Below are 25,321 nucleotides of genomic sequence, written 5' to 3'. Positions count from 1 at the left end.
GCAGAGGTTTAGCGGCAAAAGCACTCTCATTTTCCACCGTCAATGTTCACCACTTCGAATCTAAACCCCGTTCCCAAGCGCCCAGCGGGAGTCACAGTGTGCTGGCCGTTTGACAAGAGATGACGACTTTAAGCCTCAAAGGCATTTTCTTTTGCTCTTACGGGCATTCAGTGAAATCAACACGCTTTGCCAGGGTGAAAAGTTTCATAATAATAATAATCGTGATGATGATGATGACTGTTTGGATTTATAAAGCGCCATTCATGCAAATCGCATCTCACAACCGCCGAGGAACCACAGACAAGCAGTGAGGCCATGAGCCGGTGCCAACAATTGCCCATGTTCTGCAGTCATCTCTATATATTAAGATGTTGTTTTCAGCCAGTTAATTCAGTGTTATTACACGTGGCAGGAAATCGGAGCAACCGCCGTAAATCCGCGCGTGCGAGGGGTCAACACTCAATCCGTATACAGATGGGACAGAGGGTCCGCACTTTGCCGAACCGCCTTCCCTTGGCATGCCAGGGCATGGCACCTCCTCAACGTGCACAGGAAAAAAGATTGGCAACGTTTGTCCGATGATCCGCCAATCCTCACCGCCTCCGCAGTGGTGGACTACAGGCGTGTTTGCATAGCCACCACCGCCGCCTGGCTATGAGAGGAGCTGTTTCCGTTGTTGGCTGAGCAGCTCCATCTTTGAATAGCAGATCTTCCCACAACTCGGACAGTCATGCCTCTCCTTAGGGGGACATCTCAGATGATGCTGGCTTGTGTCGCCTGAGCTACCTTTCTTTGTTTGACCGGTGCAGGCTCTCTCTCCTCCACAATCTCCACTCTCTCCTCCATAATCTCCACTGTCTCCTCCACAATCTCCACTCTCTTCTGCATAATCTCCACTCTCTACTCCACAATCTCCACTCTCTTCTGCATAATCTCCACTCTCTACTCCACAATCTCCACTCTCTTCTCCATAATCTCCACTCTCTCCTCCACAATCTCCACTCTCTCCTCCATAATCTCCACTGTCTCCTCCACAATCTCCACTCTCTCATCCACAATCTCCACGTTATCCTCCACAAACTCCACTCTCTCCTTCACAATTTCCACTCTCTCTTCTACATTCTTCACTCCTTTGTGCACTGCCCATCTTCACGAACGGACGATAGTCCTGGGCAAGCTGCTCTCAGTTCTCAGTGGGAACGCCACACTTCTTAAGAGTTGACGTGCATCAACTTGCTAAATGGGTCAGAGCTTCAGGTCATTGGGCACAACATCATTGAAGGAGCTTCCTCACTCCGTCTTTATTCTCCGACCTCTTTGACCTAATGTTGTCCTCACGCGGAATATCGTTTTTGTTCTCAGGGTTTTTATTTATTAAATAGGCTAAACCGTTTCTCAAGAGCAAATGCGTTTTTAAAATGTCTCTTCTCAAAGAACATAACGTACAATTGTCGTCCAACGTTGCATCAATCAAACAAAGTTTGTTTGACAAAGTCATAGACTCATTCGTGAACTTAATCAACATCAGCAATGCAGGTCAGGGAGTATTTGGTGGTTTGTAAAGAGAACGTGATATCGTACAGTTATTTATTTAGTTTCGATACGTCCGTTATTTTCCACAGTTTTTATTGCAGTTGTGCCACTGGGGTTACAACGCGAGACAAATAATCCATTGGGAACTCTCTGAGGCAAGTCCACCATCCCTCGCTAGAGAAGGGCCCTAGGAAGAACACATCAACAAACTCTGTCTGAGTTGGCATTACCGTTTATTTAAATCCCCATTTGTGGCACTGCACTTTCCCCACACTGCCATATTTGTCTTGTGGCAAGTCAACACTGACACTTTATTTTGTAAAAATTCCAGAGCTGACATATTTGCTAATTTAAATGATGACTGGGCTGAGACCACCAACACCGTTACACTTATATGCCCGACTGTGAGGGTGGGCACAAGCCGGCGTGAGTAGGTTAAACGTTGAGTTTTATAAGGGCACCACGGGGTGACCAGCCCCTCCCCACCCAGCCCCTCTCCACCGTCCCCACCCAGCCCCTCCCTCCCACCCAGTCCCTCCCTGCACGACGGACGGACACAATAATCCCCTGTGGGCTGGTGTAACCAGGAGGATCCTACCAGTAAGATTGTACTTATAAATGGAACATACACTCGTTCTTGCTGCACCGTGTATTTCCGAGTCATACCGTAGGTTTATTGATCGCACCTCTCACACATATAGATATTTATAGCCAGTGCTTAATTGCAGCCAGGACAGCTTGGAACACTGCTCTGGAATTCATTTTGTCCACCCCCCCCCCCCCCCGCGTGATGCATTTTTACATTACCGTCAACAACAAGCAAAAACACAGCACACTGACAACAACGATGAATGCACGCATCTGACTTGAAACAACCTGCTGCGTAGGATTACACGAGCCTAACACGTACGATCGTGTATGATTATTTTGGATAAGGGGGTGTGGGAGGGGGGTTACGTTGTGTGCCCTAGGGCCGAGTATCCCCAACTTCGAGTTTCGACGTAAAGAACTGCCTTGGAGAGACGGACCCTCTCGGCTCTGAGAAGGAGGCCGTCTTGTTTGTAAATCGGCGCGAGCCTTTTCCCTTGGCTCGCTGACACCCTCTTGGTTTTTTAGGCCGAAAAACAGAGAGAGAGAGAGGGAGGAGAGCAGGGGCCAACGTAGGCGGGAGTCCAGATTCTCAAATATTTTGGCTCCCGGCTGTTCCAGCCTAAGTGGAACCGAACACGATATAGTGCTTGCGCTTAATAACATCCCATGAAATGCGACTTAAACGCAGGCAGTGCGTAAGTGCGCGTGAGTAATCTATGCCACGGGGATATATTGGGGGGGGGCGGGGTAATGCAACAAGCGCATCGGGATTCGCTGCGATACGCCGCGTTACCTCGACGCGGCGGTGGTGCGTGAGCCACCCTGATCCAGGATGATGCCCAAACAACAACAACAAAAAGCCACGGCGACATTGAACCAAAAACGACATTGAACCAACAGCGACATTGAACCGCTGCGACGGGCAGACCACAGCCCCAACGACCGCCTGGGCTTGTGCCGCGATTCCGCGTAGCTCTCCGATGAGCTGTCAGGCCGTGCCGCGTTTTGTTTCGGCAGGACGTCCGAAGTTTTCCCCTCCACGCGCTGGGACATTCTTCGGAAGCTGGAAGCGCGGAAGGTTTAAATCTCCGCAGTTGCGGATGCTTGTGAAATACAGCGCACAATAGCGCAGTGTACTTCAGCCGCCGCGTCGCTTACTCCCCGAGCGTATATCACGAGAAGCAAACGAACCCATTAGTCCAGTCCTTCTCAATCCGCCCGCTGGATTGAGGGCATTCCGATACCGTGCTGCTATAATGGGCCGTTGGAAACAATCACGCAAGCACTGACGTCGTTTATCTCTCGCAATCCCCTTCGCCGTTCACAAAGCAGGCTCAGAAGCGGGGTTGCCACTGGGATTACTGAACAGGTGGCGGTGCAGTGCGGAGGAGGCCACTTAGCACAAACGGCTCTGAACATTCACCTCCGATTCCAGGCCTCTGGCATCGTGACTGATGAACAGGATGCACCTTAGGGCACGGGTGTGTGTGCCTTCCCAGCGGTGCCAAAGGGGTCAATTGTGGAAGAGAAAAACTGAAATCGAAATAATTCCGCGAGCAGAACACGGCGCATGCATCTGGTGGGTAAAGGTGCAGCCCTGCAATTTTCTTGCTCGTGCCACTGCTAGTGGATAAAAGGGCCCCTCGTGGAGACAGCTCTAGAGGGCCCCCTTTGGGGGGCATTTCGGCGTACTCTTTCGAGCTTGGGGCGTACTCACACCACCCCCCCCCCCCCCCCCATCGACTGACCGTGATCTACCCATTCACACTGCTGGGTGGACAGAGGCGGCAGGCAGAGGGGATTTAAGAAACGAGCGCCGTCGTTTCGACTGCCGTAGCGGGAGAACGAACCGGCGGGCCTCTGGATTGCGGGTCCAGTGTGCGAACCGCTGCCTCACAGCTGCATCCCTGAATCTGGTTGCGACGAAGGATTTTGGAACTGAGGCACTCGAGCAGTTTCCTCCACTATTGTGTAATCTTGTTTTTCCCTCGGAAATCAGAAAATTTATACTGGAGGAATCCGATGAGATATAAAGCTCTTTTTTTAACAGATGCCTGGTAGTTTTTACCTCTGCAACGATGCTTGTTCACTTGGGATTTTTGTTCTTGTTTTCTTTTTTTAGATTTTTTTATCAAAATGAATTTCAAGTTTGATATCAGCATCACGCTGTGCATCGCGTTCGTCTGTTAAAGAACGGACCGTGGAAGCAGACTCCACAAAACTACTTCTTATATCTCGTCAAGTAAGCATTTCAAATCCACACACACTTCCCCCCCCACGCGTCCTGCTACCCAGACAGATGTTCATTGCAGTGTGATCAAACTGATATTTTCTAATTCACAGATGTTATTTTGATTTTGTTAAATTAAATGAATAGCATACTGTTTGGTAATTTCCGTAAAGTCACGTAGGTATAAAATAGACGTTTCGGGCGCAACACAAGCGTCCGTCATCAGGTGGGAAAGCGTGGTCTGCTGCTGAGGCAGACTGTTTTAAAAGGTTTGAAATGGGTGTAGCCCAAATGAATAGCGTAATAAAAAAAATTGCGCCATAATCCGAGTCTAACCAATGTTTCATTTCTACAACATTGCAAATGGGTACACAATTAGTTGATCTTCTTGGTTCTTTCGGTAGAGTCACGTAGAGTGGAAATAATAAAATAATAAAAATAAAACAATCAAATAATTCTCACGACGTTTCGGCCACAACGCAAGCAGCCGTTCTCAGGTGAAGAACAGGTCTGTCTTATCGACAGAACACTGCATTCCACATTTTCAGATGCGCTTCTGCGGCCGTCTGGAACGCTCTTCCTTCTGATATTAGGAAGCCACTGGAGCTATACATTTTCAAGTCTAGATTGAACACTAATTTCTTGAAAACTCCTTTTTGTAATTTAGTTTGTTGTCCTTCCCCCGCACCTCTGATTTGCAGGGTTGGCTACGTACGGTGCAAAATACAAATACATTTTCTCCACGAGCGTAGATTAATCACACAGCATTCGCACATCACCGGCTAGCCGTCACTTTGTGTTGCACCACAAACACGAACTTCAAACGCTCTCTGCTTACGAGTTGACATCAGACAATGACCACAAACAATTCCATCTCCTGCAACGTGGGACAATCACGAAGAGCCCACGGCCCAAATGCGGTCAGCATGCACACGGCGTGGCTAGGATTTCCATCTTGTGAGATGTAAAAGATGAAGGAAAAAAACGGGACGTAACATGGAAAGAAAGATATTTCACGATAATAGAAAAGCGGAGATATATACGTGTGTAAAATAATTTTCTTTGACACAAATTGGGACTTGACCTTTCCCCGCTCCGAGGCGTCTGCAAGTTGCAAGGTGGATCCCGTTCACCGCTGAATTTCGGAATGCGCAAGTGGTGCAGCGAAAATTGTATTTAGAGAGGCGTAGCGCCGTTGTTATTAAAGACATTGCACTCACTGCATGGAACTGTAACGACACGACCGTCGCACTCGATGATAGCTGGCGCCAAACTGCGACAAACTGCGCCACATGCCTTCCCGCATGGCCTTGTGGGAGCCTCGGTATCGAAAAAGTTATCGGAACGGAATCGGATAAAAAACCGATGATGTACACGTAAGTCATTGTAATGGAAAAGGGTTAACCCAAAGTGTGGCAATGCCCACCTCCATTCTTTTGCCGGCAGCGTTTCGGTTATTCACGCGGCTACTCCTGATGCCATCCCCTTGGCTCACTCACCATGTGGCAGGATCAACTCCCTGCCACAGGAAGGACGAAAAAGATGATCGTGATGATGAGATCTCGTTCAACGTCACACCACACTTCTGCAGGATCAAGGTTCCTAACCTCCAAGCAGTGGGTTGTGAGAAATGAGTGAGCAACAGTCCGTGGCCAATATGGCCAGCATCACAAAAGAGATTTATTTTAAAAAAATTGAACGCGGCCAAATTCCGTTGCCCTACAGCAAAGTAAACGTAATCCAAAGAAAGGTTTCCAAGATTACGTGCCAGAATATCCTTCCTTGGCTACTTTTGGTGATCGGAAAATAATCATACGGCTCTATCCATTGATTTCCTTCGCACGTAATGCAATATAAAATGTCACCGCTGTCGATAAAAAAAAACATTAACGCTGCGGCGAGGGGGAGGGAAGCGGTGCGCAAAGGAGGGAGGATTTTTTTTGGAGGGGGGCACTGAATGATTGTCCCCTAACGCCACCAGTCTTGACATCACGTGAGGCTGGCACTCGTGCTTTGGGTATAGTCAGACCCGGTGTGTGTGGAATTCAGTTTTTCTTGGCACGAACCGAACTTTCAAAACATGAATGAATATTACTGCCGCTGAGTCCAGTTGTGGAAACCACACAAGTGGAAAATTGCGGCTCTGCACTCACGAACAATTCGTGACTTGAAGCTAAATACTTTTGCTATCCTCAGTTGTTTTTGGATAATAACTCAACAATGTTTAAGTTTCGATTTAAAGCTTTCGTGACTGCAGGGATGCATCTTCTTGGTTCTTTCGGTAAAGTCACGTAGAAGGGAAATAATAAAATAATAAAAATAAAACACAATAAAATAATTCTCACGACGTTTCGGCCACAACGCAAGCAGCCGTCCTCGGGTGGAGAACAGGTCTGTGGGAAAGACGCTGCCTTCTACGTGACTTTACCGAAAGAACCAAGAAAATGTTTAAGTTGCGTATTTGTTATCACAACATATTCAAACGGGCCCAGATGCCTTTTCACGGTTCCATAAATCTCCACAGCAGTATTATATTACTATGAGAATCCGATAAGACTCAACGCAGGTTATTTGATGGCTTTAAAGGGTTTCATAAATTATGGTTATAAATAATAATAATAGTGCTAATTGTTTTTTTACCCTTCTATCTGGCAACAAAACTGACACCTTTTTTTACAAGGAGTCATGTTTGCATAGACCACAATACCTGCAGCCATAATTCAGATAGAAGGGTAAAAAAACCAATTATCATATTTTTTACTGGAAAATGAGGTTCAAAATGGAATAATAATAATTCTCATTGGCCTTTTCCATTAATCCTGGTAGGCCATCCGTGACATCAGAAGAGACGAGGAGGACGGAATAAGAACGGCTGTGGAGACGCCTCCGATGCAGGCCAGGAGGGGTTGAGGGAGATCAAGGATAAGACGTATGTTGAACTTCTTTCACACCATACATAGCCAAACCGCGCTCATCGGAGGTACGGAGGAAGGATGAGAGGATGCGGTGGAATGAGATACGAGGGCGAGTGGATGTGAATCAGAGAAGAGGCGCAGAATAAGAAGCTCACGGTGAAAGATAATCTCAGAAACCGAGCCCGATTACAGCAATGAGACTTTGGGCTGAGCAAACAAAGAAGAATACAAACTCGCTGCCAATTGTCAATCTACAGCTGAAGACATCCGTATGCTAGGAACTGAAGTATACGTTGTCCCTTGTGCCGGTGCCGTGACCCCCACTGCGCCACCGCTCCCCGCCGGCGAAACGATTTACAGGTCAATGTTTGCACACGGGACGTCCCATACAACTGTTTCATTGAGACGCACACCCACGTGTGCGTGTAAAATGGATCGGCCAAAGTTAAGCTTCATCGTGTACATCACGAAACTTTAATAAATGCAGTGCACACACTCTCCTTGGCCCACGGCCAGGGGCAGTTGTGCCCACTTGAACGTGAACAAACAGGAAATCAATGTCACGCGCCAAAGCCACGTGGTTTGATGAAACATATTGCAGAGAGCCCGCGCACAAATTTTGACAATTTACGGGCAGCCTGGATCTTGAAAAATTAACATTTGCGCGTGCGAGCGGGGGCATGAGTTTATACGCTTGCCTTTGGAGGTGTTTATACAAGTACACTTCAGGGAGTTTATTATAGTTTAGTTTTTCAGCAGAACTTGCCGACAAATATACAAAACCCAAGCATCCTTGGCAGTAAAATTGCCAACTCACATGCTACACGTCTCTTCACGTGTTTTCATTATAATTGTTACATAGCTAAAATAAAGTAATACATTTGATGAGTGTATGTGTTCAAATAAACAATATCTGACTTGTTCCAGTAATACATCTCTCGTACACAATATGTTTACAAGTGTTTCTTGGAACTTACCCTCATAAACGTATCTGATGATAATAAAAGTGATAATCATCATTATCGGTCATGATCTTGTTCACTGCTGGATGAAGGCTGCCATCCGTCACAGCCTCGTGTTACAACAATCGATGCAGCTCCTGCAAATGAGTTGATCTCATTGCTTCGTCTCTAGAGCGGTAATCTTCTAGCAGCAGTGGCTCTTCTTCACCTGGGCTGCACGCTGCACCCCCTGGGGGTGCGAGATGCCCTTTCTGGGGGTGCGAGATATGGCCAGATTATTTAAAGACGTTAAAGAATTGAAAAAAACATTATGCACGGGCACGTAAGTACAACTACGTTGTTTTATCAAGCTTATTTATTAGCGTTAGAATTCTTTTTTTAAGATTGAGAACCAAATGGGTGCAGGCTGCAGCAAAGATTAAGAACCACTGCTCTGGCAGGTGATCTCTCCATCAGCTACCATTCTGTCACCAGTCTCAGCCATTAGCGCGGTTGGCTACGTACGGCAAGAGGTCCAACGCACATGCATACAACCCTTCAAGCCACGTGTTTTGCTCCAGCCCACCTACTTTTCTTAAACATCAATAGTGTAAAATCTTGACTTAAAGCTTTCGTGACTGTAGGAATTCATATTCTTTGGGTCTTTCGGTAAAGCCACCTGATGACGATTGCTTGCGTTGCGATCAAAACGTTGTGATATTTGTATTATGGTTTTTTTTTATCCCAAGCGTGCGCGTGAACCCGATGTCCTGAGTTCGATTACCCGGCCATGGCTAGCATCAGTGGCGAGTGATGTCTTAATTTGCCCAGGGCCCCAAAGTTTCACCAACCCGCCCTGAGCAACATGGTGAAGTACGGTCAAACAACTCACAATTTACTGACATGTCGTTGGGATACTTTCATCCAGCAGTGAATTCACAAAGGCCTGTAAATGATATACCAGCGTGCTCTTAAAATCACACACGTGCGTTTTTGAAATGGAAGTTATTGGCTGTATAATGGACATTGTTTTTATTATATTATTGACCCAGTCTACCCATATGGTGTCTTGGCATGAGCTCGATACATCTTCTCGCATCAAAGTCGGTCATTGACCTTGTGGTTCAGTTATTCATTTTGCCTTCCGCAAAAAATAAGCACAACAAGTGTAGTCTTAGGTTAGTTTTAGTTTATCTTACATTTGTTGAACAGATGGTCCCGTTTAGCCAGTTGATATTTTACAAGGGGAGATTCGTGTTGGTGCGTGAGCACAGCAGAAGTAACGAAAACAAAACACGACAACATCGGAATTGCCGAGAATGAGTGAAGGGTTCTTAGGGAAAATTGCCCAACTGACTGACGAGGTATTTATCGGTGTTTTTGTTTGTTTGTGTACGAAACACGCAATAACATAACAAACCGTGCAAATATAACACGAGGGCAAGAGGTGCCTGAAAAAAGTTAGGATGCAGGTGCTAGTCAGCTGTCTCGCAGACAAGTAACATTAGATTTCATCAAATATTTCACTGCTCAAGTTTTTTTTTGTTGCGTGCGGAAAACACCGCTGTGGTCACGCACCATCTCAGACCATCAAGTGCGTCGGTACAAGTGTAGGGGTGTTACGGAGGGGCTGTATACATAGGATCACACGGGAAACAAACACAGTGGGCGGGGCTTCGTGAGTGCACGGGGAGGTGCTCTCAACGACGTCCGCACCGGGCAGCCTGGGGGGCTGGCCCGGAGTTGTGATCCCCCGGGGCCCCACCCCTCAGCGGGGGTTTTTGGTATAAAAGGGGATGAGCCGGAGAGCTCGGGGAACAATGTTAAAGCTAAACCAGTGAAGACCGAAGATCGTCTAGCTAGAGCCCTGGACTCCCCTGGGTCGCCGCCCTTGTCAGGGCCGCGCAGGACCGAGCCAGCGGCGTGGTCCCGAGAACCAGAGCTAGTGCTCTGGGACTCCGGGTACCGTAGCCCGACTTACCAGTGTCGGGCCAGACAGCCTCCCCTAGCCCGTTAGTGGAGGACTAGGAGGTAGGTCAGAGATAGCTAGCAAGTGTGTTCCCAGCTAGCCGGGTGAGGGGGCCGATACCCCCTCCAGTGTTGTATGTCCGCGGTTGTGACAACTGTTGCGGAATAAATACGTGTGCCTCAACCCCGGCGTCCAAGAGTTCTCAACGATATTACACAAGGACGAAGTGATTTCCCAAGTGAATTGAAAGCGAAAGACCCCCTGCTCCCAGCCGCCAAAATAAATCCACGTCAAGTTGTTATGACTGCAGACATCAACAAATCAAGTCATCTTGTCCATTTAGAAGGTCTCTTGAGGTGGTGGTTGGGAGGGGTTTGGATAAACTACAATGATGAACGATGATGACCCCAACAAAAAAAACTGTTGACCTGCGCACCAGAAGCCCCTTTTGAGACTTGCTGGGATCGATGGACAACAGCGGAGCTTGCATTGACGGAGAGTCGCCACACGTGGACTGCAACAAAGTGGGATATAAGAACGTTCTAAAGGGGAGGGTCCGACCAGTTTCTCCCGAGATGCTTACGACGGCCCTTATTTGTGTGCGTTGCTCATGTGTGCACTGCACAGTTTGGTGAAGTATGGTCAAACAACCCCCCCCCCCCATGACTGACACAATGTGGGAAGGCATTCATCCAGTAGTGGATTGAGAAAGAGCTGCATATTAATATTATTTGAATGACGCCAGAGGAATCGTTGACGTTCACCTGTGAGGCAGAGTATTGCATGGCTAGCACCCACGCAGCGATAACCAGGGGGGAGTGGGGGGGGGCCCTGCCGGTTTCAAACGGCGAGCCTCTGCACGGAGAGAGGTGGTACGCGCTGTCGCCGTGACGCTTGACCGCCCGACATAATCCAATAAGGAGAATCACTCAGCGATTCGATGAATCGTGACAAAAGGCTGGGTCGCCCTGACCCGGCTAACAGAGAACACGAATGTGCAGGATTCATGACAGGGCATGATGATGAATCATTTAGAGATCGACGACAATACGACTTTCCCTCTAAGATGATATCTATAATAATAACGATGACGATGACGTGTTTCTGGAGTGGTAGCGCAGTGGTTGTAACACCGCCGCTAGATACGGCGACCTCAGTTGGATTCCCGAACGCGACTAACATCAGTGGCGAGTGAAATCCTTAACGGGTTCTCGGCAAACCCCCTTCGCCGACCCGGCAATGACCGGCATGGTGAAGTATGGTCAGATAAACCCCCATGAATGGCACGGCATGGGGGAGGTGGGGGGGGGGCTTAATTCCAGCAGTGGATTGACAGAGGGCCGTCACGTGATTGCGAGTGTGATGCAGTGCCTAGCGTACGCCCTCGCGGGCAATAAAAAATACACTTGCACTAAAAAAAATAATATAGTGCGTCCGTTTAAACGTAGTTCACTAAAAAATTATACAAATCATTTTTTTATATTATAAAAAAAATAACAATAAAAACAATTCGGCATCGCGCAGTCTTAAAAATGATGGATATGCAATGCAGTTTCTCCCCCCCCCCCACTGATGTGGTTGCTCTGCATTGATTTTGACCTTGAAGCACTGCAGATGCATTTCTTTGGGAATTGAGTGAGGAGGGGGGGGGCAAACAGAGAAGGGGGGGGGTGATGGTGGGGGGGGGGGGGAAACAGAGGGGGGGGGGGGTGGTGGGAAATGCACGCCATTGAAATTCCCCACTTGCACGGAGGCACGGACAAAGTTCTAGGGACGGTGCCTGCTGTGATTGAATGTGATTATTCTCTACACAAATATCGCACGGCGGACGAGAATTCGTTTGGAGACCCCCCCCCCACCCCGACGGAGGAAGGAAATAGGATTATGAGCCAGACTAGAATGCCTAAATAAAAGTAAAAATCGGGGGAACCGTTGAAATAGTCAAAAGTGTGTTGGGGATTTTTTTTGTTATTCCCCGCGCGTCTTTGTTTCGTCCACGGTTTTACCTTGAGGTGAACCCTTCGACGCGTCTGTTGGCTGTCAAACCTTGTTGTGGATTTAACACGCAAAAAAACAACTACAGCTGTAGCAACGTTTGTAAACTTTCCACGGCCTCCCTTTGCAACGTTGCTTTGTGTGTGTGTGTGTGTTTTTTCTTACTCACAAATGTTTTTCTTAAAATGAAGAACACGTTTGGGGAACGCTAAATAATCATTAGCGATCGCTGCTGCTAACGATCATTACGGTTTTAGGCCTCATGTTAGCCAGCTATTAACGTATGCGAGCACACACACACACGTGTGTGTGTGTGTGCTCGCGTGGGGAGCGGTAGTGTAGCGGTTAGCGCGCTGCGCTATGAACCTGGCGACCCGGGTTCGATTCCCACTCACGGCTATCACCAGTGACGATTATCTGAATCGGTCCCGGCCCTGGGTCCTCCCATAGGTCGACTCAGCCTTAAACGAGTACCTGGTGCGGTGTGTAAACATCGCCACTGGGGAGACAAAGGCGGTCGGGCGTGGTGCTGGCCACCCACCCCCTCGTTCGTGTACCGTTCCGGCCTTCATAGGTGCTTGCTAACAGCACTTGCACCTACAGTCTGTTAAGGCTATACGGGGGATCTTTGTCTTTGTGTGTGTGCAGCGGAGTTGTGGGATAGTGATTAGCGACCTGCGTTTATGATCTCGAAGGCCCGACATGGATTTCTGGCCATACACTGCACTACAGAACCACAACACCCGGACGAATGTGCCCCCCTCCTCATAACATCTCGGCAGCTTTGATGGGTGAGCACCGTGCACTAACATGCTATGCTGTGGGCAGCTGAAGGAGGTTAATATAGCGACATCCATTGTTGCACCGTGCTTCTATGTTCCCACGTCTATGCTTGCTGTCTTCACCAAACCACACTGACCAGCAGTTCAAGTGTTGTGGACAAATAACTCCCATGACCCAGTAAGGGGAAGCCCTCATCCAGCGGTGGATTGACCACGTGATATACATTACATTACATTGAAGCTAAACTACAAAAATAAACTATTTTAAAATTTTACAAGATAAGGCCCACTGAGCTATACAGCTCTTTTTCAGAAGCGATCCGGCCACAAATGATAGCTCAACGATGTGGCTTATCATGTGAACATTGATAGTGGCCAAATAGATGCGTGTTTCTAAATGTGGAGGGAAAAAAACCGGAGGAGCCGGAGAAAAATCCACACGACCACGGGGAGAACATGCAAACTCCGAATATACAGGCTTACAACGTCGGAATCGATCCCACAACCTCCTATATACCAGGCGAGGGAGTTAACATCTCGCCACTAGGGCACCCCATTGCTGAGGGCGGTGACATGGCATAACGGAAGCTCATTCGCTGCTTGTTGCAGAGGTTCACGGTTCGAATACAGCGGTCGCCCTCATTATTACTGCGGGTGTTTTAATCGTAAGTATATACTACACGCCGTCTGTTTCACATTGGACATTAAAAATCCCCTGATGTTAATCGCAAGAGTAGGCCCATTACGTGCCAGCGTCAGGGTGCAATTAATTTGCCAACTTAGAAAAAGTAACCACAAATTACTCAATTCAGATTATAAATAGCAATCATCACCACCTACCGGCATGCCTAATGCCAGGTCACTCCTGCAAATGAGACTCATCCTGGTCTCCTGAGTTCTCACCTGGTTAAACAAAATCAACTTTAAACTAACAAAACATTAGTCGTAATTGGTATCTCAACCTAGGCCTCACCTCCCATGAATCAAAATGACGACCTGTGGCAGTGTGGAAAAGAGGCCTTGGGGTGCTTGGTGGTGGCAACTCCACACCTCCGTACACGAGGATTGCCTTAAGGGCAGAGGTCGCAACCGGGTACCCGATACCCGAAACCTAGCTACCCGTACCCGGCCGGGTAAGGGTATGGGTACCCGTGTTCGACCCTGGTGCGGCCGGGTACGGGTAAGGAATCAAAACCCGTTTGCTACCTCTGCTTAAGGGGCACCGTGGCAGCGAGATGTTGACTCCCTCGCCTGGTATACAGGAGGTCGTGGATTAGATCCCGACCCGGATGCCTGCATATTTGGAGTTTCCATGTTCTCTCTGTGGTCGCGTGGATTTTTATCCGGGTCCTTTGGTTTTTAACCTTCACATTAAAAAAAAACATGCGTTTCGAGTATTTGGTTGCTGTACATTTCCACGTGATAAGCCACTTCGTTGAGCTATCATTTGTGGCCAAGTCGCTTCTGAAAAAGAACTGTATAGCTCAGTGGGCCTTACCTGGTAAGATAAAAAATAGTAGCAAAAAAAGCAGGTGTAGTAGGTGCTTGCCAATATTAATTTCCCAACAATCTATCCACCAGAGGTGTCATGCTTTTACCCTTTTGAGGTTCAACGAATTGTTGTCATTTAGGGTCATCGTTTACTTCAGGAATCTATTGATTTAAAAAAAATACATTGTGATGAATATTCTGGCCTCTGTTGGTGGGAAAGGGTGACATGAACCAATTACATAGAACGTATATAAAATGTAAAAATAATCATTCTTACACATGTAATTTAGCAATTGAGATACATTTGCGTACTAACGCGGAAGTCATGCCACTACCATCCAGGCTACATATTATATAACCATACTTCATATTTTGTGAATTTAACTTTACATGTACACTGCATTTTACAAATAACAATACTGGCACTTTGCAGACTTTCGATTAGAATGTATAAAGAGAAAGTTCATTTGTTTTTGTTGCTGTTATTTTTGTTGTTGTTGCAAACATTGTGGTGAAATCAAATGTGCCTACGGTGGAAATTGTGCAATTGTGAGGTTGATCAAGCTTACAATCAGCACCGCTCTTTGGACAATGGCTAAAAGAAGCAGAGCACATTTACCGAGGTTGAAACAGGCCACAAGACCCAGCGACTCACTCGCCCTAAGAAAATGTGTGGTTCTCATTTTGAGTCTTTCCTGTTATTTCTCAATTGCTTTCTTCCCTGTCAGTTCCAAAGGCATTCTTGTTTTCCCAAAACAATTTAAAAGTCACATCACCTCTGAAGACAAAACAAATCAGCCGGCCCCTTGGAATGCTTCTCAGAATTCTTTCGAAGCGGCCGTCGATAACTTCCCCGTAATTGCTTTTCCTTCCGTCGCCTACAATTATAAAGATGTTCAGATCCGCTCACAAGGAGGACACGGGGCGAAAGAGGTTATTTTTTCTCCCCCCCTCTCTCTCTCTCCTTCCCCTTCTGCTACTTAGGAATAAGAGCACATTTCACAAATACTCGCAGCCGTGAAGAGGTCGGGGAATCAGCCGAACATCTCATCACACCGAGCGTGAAATGTCAGCATGCCTTAACGCAAACACACGCTTGCTTGCACGTGCACCTGGGAACACAACGGCAAAGATCCCCCGTGTTGCCTTTAAGAGACTCTTAGGGGCAAGCGCTGGCAGCCAGCACCTATGAAGGCCAGCACGGCATGCGTGGGTGCGTGGTGGTCGACACCACGCTCGGCCGCCTTTGTCTCCCCAGTGCTGATAGGTACTAATTTGAGGCTGAGTCGACCTGGGGGAAGGCCTAGGCCCTGAGCAGAAATCAAACTCGGGACACCGAGTTGATAGCACAATGCACTAACCACTACACTACCAGCTGCCTACGATTTTGACTTGCATACACATATACTAAGACAAATATCCTCCGTGCAGCCTACATAGGCTGCTGGGGTTAGTGTTGTTAGCGAGCACCTATTAAGGACAGCATGACACATGAGGGGATGAAATGACCACCCCGTTCTTTGTCTCCGCCGTGTGCATGTTTACACAATGCGTGAGGAACTCGTTTCAGGCTAAGTTGCGCCTAGGAGAGACCAAACAAAAATCAGTTCTGATATTACTTGTAAGTGATGTTATCCGTGACCAGGAATCTAATCCAGGTCACCGGGTTCGTAGCACAGTTTGATATCCGCGATGGTGCCACTGCCCGATGCAGATGGTGTTCTAAATGTCCAAATGACGGGGCCACTTTGTTGAGCGATCATTTGTGGCCAAGTCGCTTCTGCAAAAAAAAGTTTATGCCTCAGTGGGCTTTGCCTGGTAGGATGGGGATGGTTTAGTGTTGTATTTGTTGGTGTGATTAGTTTACCTTTCTTGTACTTTGCACTTCTATTGTGTTGTTGTATTGTTGTTGTTGTTGTCGTCGTGCTCTTACCCGCCCCTACTGGACATCTGTGAAAAAAAGCTTTATAGCTCATCCGATTCCTCCAGTATGAAAAAATATTCGGATTCTGAAATATTCCGACACGTAGACCACACATAAAGTAGTGACACAGAATTGAACGAAGACACAGATCCTCCCCCCCCCCCCCCCCTATATCGCTTGTACACACACACACTCGCACGCCCAAACACGCACGCACATTTGTGCACATGATAATCATTACCGCATCTAATAAGGGCATCCAAAACACAGAGCAGATGAGTAAACACACAAGTGACACAGTTTCCTAAACCCATAGTCGACGTAGCTAATAAAACGCTTACCCTCTGCCCATCATTACAGTTGTGGGTTTTTTTACTCTACAAGTATCCACGCGAACAATATGGTCAAGAGTTGGAATAGGCTTAAATGAAAACAGAGCAACATTGCATTTTTTTAATACGTAAATATAAAAATAACCGCAGTGTTTGAAGGAGTTCAAGCCCATCAGGTCTTACTGCACATCACGTTTCAAGGTGAAAGGTGCAACCCCGCAGATGTTGTTCCCGCGGCACCGCTGGTGCAAGGCCCTCCGCTAGAGGGCGCTCTGCAGGAGCCCTCTACATTGGCTCAGTCTTCTAAGCCAGCCACAGTTTTTTTCGGAAGAAGTGGAAGCACCCAACACTTTACCCCACCACATGCCTGGGCCTGCCATTCCACTCACTGTCGGACGGACAGATTCCTACCGCTGGCCAGACAAAGCATCATCACCTCTTCTCCATTGTACATTCCCGTCCTCTTCCCTCCCGTCGCCCCTCCACTCCTTCCCATCCCTCTCCTATTGCCCTTCCGTGACCCCCCCCCCTCTAAGTGTCCCTCTGTTACAGACACTAATTTCCTCGGCCTTTGTGCTGCCCCCGCCATCTAAATCACTGCGTTTCTGTTCACGCTTTTTTAAACTCGGTAAAGCGCGCTTGAGCTAAGCCCTATAAATGTAAAACAAGACAAGACAGAGGCTGGGAGCAGAGATTTAAACATTTTTCACCATTGTTTCAAAAGGCCGCGCGCATAGGAGACCGAACCGGCGACCTCTGGATCACAAGATCGGTGTGCTGTCCGTACGCACGTAGCACTTTCTCACGCACCGTACGTGGCCAAGCGTGCTAATCGGAGGCGCTAACCGTTACACCGCAACGGAGTCCCGTATCGCGTATGTGAGGAGGTAGAAGACGCTTGTCACCGTTAAGCAATTCACATTCACGCACACTCCCATGTGTGTCCAGTCCTAACCACTTACGGTTCACAAATGCACAATCCACGTGTCCACCACTTTCCACAGGAGATTTTGTAAATGTACTTAAATCAATATCCTGATCCCTTTAACCAAGTGAATAAATCTGCACTTTTATAGGGAGAATTTCGACAACCGCTTTATCAATGTCATCCTGCACAGGAAATTCCTTCTGGCACGCGGTGTCTGATAGCCACTCTGCTCATAATCGTGATTTATCAACCAAGACTGGCTACCTTTCGCCAACGCTGTAGCATTTGGTGGGGGGCGGGGGGGGGGCTGAAGATCCCCTTGCTGATGGCTAAGCCCCCCTTTTAAAATCGTGCGGTCAATTCACACAACCTTGGTTCAATAGTCACTTGACATGGGCGGTGATGCTTCCTTGCTGGCTCTGGGTTGCAAGAGCTCCAGCAGAAAGCACAAGAGACCAAAACAGACCGTACCGTTACTAACTTTAATCTTTATCTTCATGTTAACATCTCGCCACGGCAGTGAGACGTTAACTCCCTTTGCCTGGTGTGCAGAAAAGCATGGGTTCGATCCCGATCCTGACGCCTGCTGCTGTATATTTGGAGTTTCCACGTCTCTATCTCCCCGTGGTCGCGTGGATTTTTCTCCAGGTCCTGCAGGTTTATTTTCCCTCCACATTTAGAATCAACATCACCCGTTTCGAGCATGTTTGCTGATATAACAGTTCCACACGATGATAAGCCACTTCGTTGAGCTATCAATTTTGATGGCCAGGTCGTGCTCAGTGGGTATTACCTAGTAAAATAAAAAAAAATGTTTTAGTTTATTTTAACATTGACCGTGTTGAGCATCCCGACCCCACCCTGATTTTTGTTTCATGCCCCCCCCCCACTCCCTTTAAATGAGGTCATGATACAGGGTTGCATTTCAATATCAAATTTGTGGAGATATTCGTTGGTGTAAATTTGCCTTTAAAGAATCGTATAAGCCATTTACCGACACGTTTGTCCGCCCCATTCATTCCAAATGTACATCTTCACGATTAACGACAGCATTCACGAAATTCACATTGTATGCACTGTACCGGAGAGTAGCCGCTGGGTTTGTAAAACATTCCTTTGAGCACAACGTTCCACGCTTAGGGAACAATATCGCACGCACTTTATGCCGAAAAGCAGTGCCCTCTGAGTCAGTTTTGTTTTTTTAAATGGACTTTCGTGGATGTGATGAACACAACCTCCTTCTCTCATTTTAACGTAACCTTTACGCCGATATTTCAAGCTCAGCACTTAACAAATCTGTTGGTACATTTCCTCTCTGACTATTGTTAGAGTGCGATTTCCTGTTGCAAGCGTTCGGTACTTATCTTAAAAGAGTTTGTATAGCATCGTATCCAGGAAGCTTTGCACAGAATCAACGATGGCACCTGTGGATGTAACGGTGGCGATGAAGTGAATGAAAGAGACGAGAGGAAGCGATGGGGGCAAACCTGTGACGCGTGAATTCGGTGAAAACGAAATTGATGACAGTAAATTAATGAATGATGACGATGATCATGAATTATGATAAAATGGTGATGAATGATGATAATTTATAATAAATAATGATGAACGATGACGATGAATGATGATGAATGATGATGAAAAATGATAATAAATTATGATAAATTATGATGAATGGATTGAATGAATGGATGATTAGCGAGAGCCATGTGATGAAAATATGAAGAGGGAACAATAAATGTTGCGGTTATGAGGTGGAGATTTAATGGGTCGTGGGCTGAGCTCCCTTGTTTAGGAGACTTTTAGTCTCAATGGGTTCTTATCATCATCATCATCATCATCCCCACATTCAATCTCCATTCCTGCACGCTTATGCAATGCCATAGCCAGTCGTAAAAATGCGTTTTTGTTATTTTGATTCAAAGCCGCCAATCTGAAATGTGGTTTTGTTTACGTTCGGTGCTAGCCTAATTCGGAAATACACCACAAGCTGCCGAAAGACCGTCGGTGTAGCGGCATAAATTCTACATGCATAGACACGGACACGCTCACTGTGGTGGGTCAACGAGGAATTGACAATAGGAAAAACTTCGATTTAAAGCTTTCGTGACTGCAGGGATTCATCTTCTTGGTTCTTTCGGTAAAGTCACGTAGAATGGAAATAATAAAATAATAAAAATAAAACATAACAAAATAATATAATGTAATAATATAAAAATAATATAATTATAATATTATTTCATTACATTATTATTTAATGTTATATTTTTATTACTTTATTATTTCCATTCTAGGTGACTTTAATAACATAAAATAATAAAGTAATATGATTATTATATTATTTTATTACATTATAATTTTATTCTATTTTATTTTTATTATTTTATTATTTCCATTCTACGTGACTTTACCGAAAGAACCAAGAAGATGAATAGGAAAAACCCTAAACTAGATCGTATTTTTAACACGCAGCAAAAAAAAACCCAACACACTTTATAGAACTGCCTTCCAAATAACCGTCCTGGGTGCGATTTATGTTTTACCGTGCGGCCACAAAGTTCGCTGAAAAGCCAGTGACATCTGCGGAGGTCATTAGCAGGCGCCGATCGTCACGTCAAACAAAACCTCCTCTTAGAGCACGGTGCATGGGGCTGTGACCATATTCGCTGAACACAAAAGGCAAAGACCCCCCGTATAGCCTGAGCAGACTGTTGGGGGCAAGTGCTGTTAGCGAGCACCTATGGAGACCGACACGGCACATGATGAGGTGGCTGCCCAACATCACGCCCGGCCGCCTTTATCTCCCCAGTGGTGCTGTTTACACACAGGTACTCATTTGAGGCTAAGTCGACCTAGGGGAGGCCCAGGACTGGTTCAGATAACTATCGCTGGTGTTGGCCGTGAGCGGGATCGAACTCGGGTTGGCGGGTTTGTAGTGCAGTGCGCTAACACACTCCACTACCGCTCCCCACACACAGCACTTATCCGCATCCCATGCTTGTTTTCCCCTGTTCATCTTTGTGAGAAATGTCTTCCTGATAACAGTAAAAGTAGGAAAGAAAATAATTGGTCTGGTCCATGGTCGGTGGCTTTTATTTCAAACCATGTTCATTGTTTGGGCGAGTTGCTGAAATGTTATTTTTGGTTTCAACTAAATTGCTTGTTTGAAATTCCAGCGCTCAAACTAACCGCGGTTAAACGCACAGGCCATGAAAATGTACAGAATGTCGGAACGGGGTGAGTGTTTACGGCACTTTTAAACGCACTAAGCTGCTGTAATAAAACACACATCTGTTGAATAAATCTGTTTATTTGATACTTCTGGTCATGAGAAACGCATGCCCGTTTGCTCATGCGATGCTGTACCACGTGAGTCGAGCTAATAAAAAACGAAAGCATAATTACGTCCGCTGACATTTATTTTGTAAGCCGTATCGAACGTAAATTGTCTCGAAAAGAGTTCTCTTAATGACTCCAACTGTATGTGACTGACCTTGTCCCGCAGATGATTCCTTCATCTTATATGTGATCCACATTTTACTCCGTCGATTCGCTGACTTTATTGAGCAGCTGTTGCTCCCGTCCCCGCCGGGAGATCGTTTTGCACGTAAGAGAATTCCACGAGCACAATGCCTTGGCAAGGAGCAGTACGAATAATAAGCACGGAGGTTTTATGGGACGTGGATTTTTAATTGTCAAAAGCCGAGAGACGAGGTGGCAGGAGTACCTCTGGAGTCAGAGCACGAGCCAGTATGATGTTGAAATCTTGGGATGATTATTATGATGCTTCTTCTATGTTCTTTCGGTAAAGTCACGAAGAAGGAAAATAATAAAATAATTAAAATTAAACATAATAAAATAATTCTTACGACGTTTCGGCCACAACGCAAGCAGCCGTCTTCAGGTGGAGAACAGGTCTGTCGAGTAGACATTCAGACTCTGTCTTCTCGACAGACCTGTTCTCCACCTGAAGATGGCTGCTTGCGTTGTGGCCGAAACGTCGTGAGAATTATTTTATTATGTTTTATTTTTATTATTTTCCTTCTACGTGAGTTTACCGAAAGAACCAAGAAGATGAATCCCTGCAGTCACGAAAGCTTTAAATCGATATTATGATGCTTGTTTACTCAGGAAAGCCGCGCTGAGTCGAAATGCTCTTTTTAAAGAGGGTCCTGCCAAGTTTTCGCAGTAGGCGGTGGTGTTGCCTCTTCACGCGAACCCAATTGATTAGCATAGTTGGCTGCGTACTACGGTGTGAAAGAAGTTCAAGATAAATTTTGATTTAAAGCTTTCGTGACTGCAGGGATTCATATTATTGGTTCTTTCGGTAAAGTCACGTAGAAGGGAAATAATAAAATAATACAAATATTAAACAATAAAAACTGCAACACAAGCAATCATCACCTGATGATGATTGCTTGTGTTGCAGTGGAAACGTCGTGAGAATTTTTTTGGTTTTATATTTGTATTATTTTATTATTTCCCTTCTACGTGACTTTACCGAAAGAACCAAGAATATAAGTTCAACATACATACAACTTTCAGGTCATTTTTCAGCATTCGTCAACAATAATTGTAGTATATATAAACGGTATTTAGCTATGGCAGGAAACCTAAAAAAAACAGAAAATACCCATGCAGAACAGGGGGAGAACGTACAAACTCCATACATCTGGTCCAACCCATGTGAGACTAGGCTCTAAGGAAAGCTGTCTCGGGTGTGGACCAATCAACTTCAAGGACAGTGCACATTTTCAGAGTTATGTTTTTTGTTTGCATTATGACTGCAGGTATTGTGGTCTATGCAAACATGACTCCTTGTAAAAAAGGTGTCAGTTTTGTTGCCAGAAAGAAGGGTAAAAACCAATTATCATATTTCCATACAGAGAGGTACGGGAGTCAGATTTGAACCTATGATGTTCTTGCTGTGAGGAACGAGCGTTGCCACTGTGCCACCCTGTCACGCCAGTTGATGGTTTAAGCAAAGCAATGAAATGTTAATCCCCATGGCAGTTGTTTGACCATACTTCTCCATGCTGGTAAGTGCACGTTGGTGAAGAGGGACGCAGTCAGGATCGTTCAGATTTTTACTCAACACCGATGTTCGTCGCCGCCGGGAATCGAACTCAGTTTGCCGGGCTCATAGCACAGCGACAATCACCACTATGTTCTTGGTTCTTTCAGTAAAGTTATGTAGATAGAAAAATAAAAAAAATAAAAATTGTTAAATAAAATAAAAATGAAACAATTTTTTTTTTTCATAATAAAAATTTAAAAAAAGAAAAATAATAAATTGAAAATAATAAAAGCAAAAAAACACAATAAAATTTTAAAATACAAATCGTTAAATAAAATAAAAAATAAAATAAAAATTTAAATAATAAAAGAATAAAACCCACGACGTTTCGATCGCAACACAAGTGGTCTTCATCAGGTGGTGGTTTTTTGCTTTTATTATTTTCATTTTTTTTTTTTTATATACGTGATTTTACCGAAAGAACCAATAATATTAATTCCTGCAGCCACGAAAGTTTCAAGTCAAAATCACCACTGTGTAACAAATTCGAACCAGTCACAAAGAACCGCACGAAACAAAGACAAAACTATCACAGCGAAGTTGGTCCTGCTCTCGGTTCACCTAAATTATATCCCTTCTCTGTACCAGGGTACGTGGAAAAGTGCAGCGCCCACTAGGTTGTGGGTACAATTGTGGGGTATTTCAAAAGTAGTTCTGTGGGACCTCCTTCTACGGGCCATTCTCTAACAACGCATGGAGGGACGCACTGCCCCGCGAGAGTTCCGGCTGAATACTTTGTCACGTGATGCGATGCTCACATCAGCACGATTCTAGTTACAGAGAAGGATTGGTGGCGCGTTGGTAAAGTGGTTCGCGCGCTGAAACTGTGAACGTGGTGGCCGGATTTCGATTACCGGCCACGGCTAACATCAATAATATCTGAATCGGTCTTGTATTTACCAGCATGGTGAAGTATGGTCAAACAATCCCCATGAGCAAAAGGCAAGGGTTGGCCTTCATCCATAGTGGATTGCCAAAAACTTGCAAAATATAATCTTTTTTTTTCATTTTTTGAAAGCTCTAAATAAATAATTGCCTACATAGTAAGTGTAAACTAAACCTCTGTAATGTTTGAATGGGCTCCTTGGGCCCGTCCACATCTCCTGACAGGCCGCATTTGATGCCAATTTAATTGAAGATGGCAGAGTTGTGATGATCGATTGGTTGTGACAAGCAAGGCAAACGAAAGCTCTGTAAGCCCATTGCTAAGCCTGCTTTTAATGATACACGCGGGCAGCAATAGAGTACATAACTTTACTGTCCACACACAAGTGTGGTTATCATTAATTCAGTGCAATTGGCCCAGCGGTCCAGATTAATGGCTCGCAATGTCCAAACTTTATGAGTTCAAATCCTGCTTTTGGCCGTTGACTCAGCCGTCAACAGCGGGTTGGTAGCGATAAATACGGTTGGTACAAACACAAATAAGTTCCACTTTTTGGGGAAGTCCTCTGGATAGACTCGCCCCCGTCTTAGGAACGTGGAATATCCACCACCGGCTCGGGGTCAGTACACAGAAGAGAAGCACTGCTCAATGGAGCAGGAAATCACTCTTGACTTGAAATTGACTCCACAACTGCTATCAGCAACTTTCGTTTAATGAACGTTTACAATGACGTCTGCAGTATGGGAGACTGTATGTCGCTTTTGTGCAAATTCAGCGTTATTGTTGTTGACGCAATACGGGAGGTTTTCATTTTGTCCGCGCCTATGGGGTAATAAAACATGTTTTTGTAATAGGGCACTCTGAGTGGGTTCAGACGGAAGAGTGCATCCGTATGGGTCACATGCCTGGTGTTGCTTACGATGGCACAGTCACCCGGCTGAAACAAGGCACAGATCACCCGCTAATGGGAGTAAACTCGGAAGGCCCCATACGTTTGCAATCACGAACTTTCTGGCTGCCCTGCTCAGTAATGATATTAAAAAAATATATAATCAGCTCATTACATGGCAATGCACTCTTATTGGACTGCGACAGTCAACATAATTAGATTTAATGTGGGAGTGGGGGTGCGGGCGGGGGGAGGGAGGGAGCCAGAGACCGGCAAGGCAGACGTACCCACGACCCCAACACACGCCAGGTTCAATTCCAGACAAAGACAGCTGACACGTAAAGCAGGAACTGAGAAAATGTAAACCATGGATCAGATAACTTCGCGCCGCTCGAAACATAAATTTGAAGCAGGTGTATCTGCAAGTCACCAACTCTCAGACAAAGCGATAGAATGGCTGAATGACTTACAATTGAATCCCTGTTGCTCTCCATAGGCTATACGAAAGAAGAAGATGGGCAGAGTCAAAATTACGTGTACTTATAACATGTAAAAGCCCTTGGTCAATCCACTGCTGTATGAAAAGCCTCCCCCAGTGCCACTTCAGTCATGGGGGTCATTTGACCATATAGCACTTCACTGCAATTCATATTTCAAAGTGTTCACAGGGGAAACTCGCGATTGTAATGTTGTTATCCGGGAAAACATCGCGGAGAATAGAGCACATGTTTTGAATTCATCCTGCTCGGGATGTTTTTTCAGTTGCGGTGGCGAGATGTTAACTACCTCGTCTGGAGATCGTGGATTCGATCCCGAACCTGACGCCTGCTGTATATTT

General features: G+C 45.9%; 1 protein-coding gene across 3 annotated transcripts in view; it reads right to left on the bottom strand.

Moving 5' to 3' along the window:
- LOC144942746 (uncharacterized) overlaps positions 1–25,321 on the bottom strand; it is a 109,334-nt gene that overhangs the window by 73,825 nt on the left and 10,188 nt on the right. The window lies entirely within an intron of this gene.

Source organism: Lampetra fluviatilis, chromosome 28 (genome assembly GCF_964198595.1).
Source record: "Lampetra fluviatilis chromosome 28, kcLamFluv1.1, whole genome shotgun sequence".
In the NCBI taxonomy this organism is placed as follows: Eukaryota; Metazoa; Chordata; class Hyperoartia; order Petromyzontiformes; family Petromyzontidae; genus Lampetra; species Lampetra fluviatilis.
Note: the sequence above shows the minus strand (reverse complement) of the source record. Positions and strands in the feature narration are given on the sequence as shown.